At 52.8% G+C, this 690-nt stretch overlaps 1 non-coding gene across 1 annotated transcript; it reads right to left on the bottom strand.

The window, feature by feature from the left end:
* Nucleotides 1-453: 453 nt before the first annotated feature.
* On the bottom strand, nucleotides 454-527 carry TRNAN-GUU. Its single transcript has one exon. It is a non-coding gene; the product is annotated as a tRNA-Asn (tRNA).
* Nucleotides 528-690: the final 163 nt, after the last annotated feature.

The raw sequence follows: 690 nt of genomic DNA, 5'->3' as shown, positions 1-690 counted from the left end.
GGTTAAATAAATGACGCAGCACCTAGGAAGAAATTCTTTCTTTTGAAAATAATGGAGAGGATAATTACGATGATGAATGATCCGAGTGGTCCAACATGGTTGATAGGGCAATCACTGAATCTAGGCACATCGTGGGGATTGGCCTCCCATGAGAAATGAAAAAAATCGAGGCACCTAAAAGTCTAACTTATTCGTCCCACCCCGTAAAGGGCAGAATAAAGATTTCATCGCAGCAGAAGCGGATTCTTAGGCCTCTGTTTCGGGAATGTCTGAGTTTGCAAGGCCGTCATGCCAGCAGATAGTCTGTGAACAGGGGGTCCAGGGGGTCCGGGACGTCGGGTGGCACCTGACAGCTTATCGGTCATGAAGGAGTGGGTAGGACCTGCGGAGGAGGTATCTTCCCATGCTGCAGTTGACAGCCTGCAGGAAACGGTTAAAAGGAACTACCACTGGCGTCCCTGGGTGGGGTCGAACCACCAACCTTTCGGTTAACAGCCGAACGCGCTAACCGATTGCGCCACAGAGACGACGGCGGTAAGTTCTTCTGGCTCTCTTACAAGAGACCGCCCTGAACCCCCGCGTTCTCCGCCCCATTCCCGCTGTGTCCTGGGTCTGCCTTGCAGGACGACCGTGCACGTCCCAAAGCCTTGGAAAAACGGAGAGTTTCGAGCGATGAGTCGTGGGGTTCCT

The sequence above is a fragment of the Propithecus coquereli genome, unplaced genomic scaffold, assembly GCF_000956105.1.
Source record: "Propithecus coquereli isolate 6110/MARCELLA unplaced genomic scaffold, Pcoq_1.0 Scaffold197, whole genome shotgun sequence".
Lineage (NCBI taxonomy): Eukaryota > Metazoa > Chordata > Mammalia > Primates > Indriidae > Propithecus > Propithecus coquereli.
Note: the sequence above shows the minus strand (reverse complement) of the source record. Positions and strands in the feature narration are given on the sequence as shown.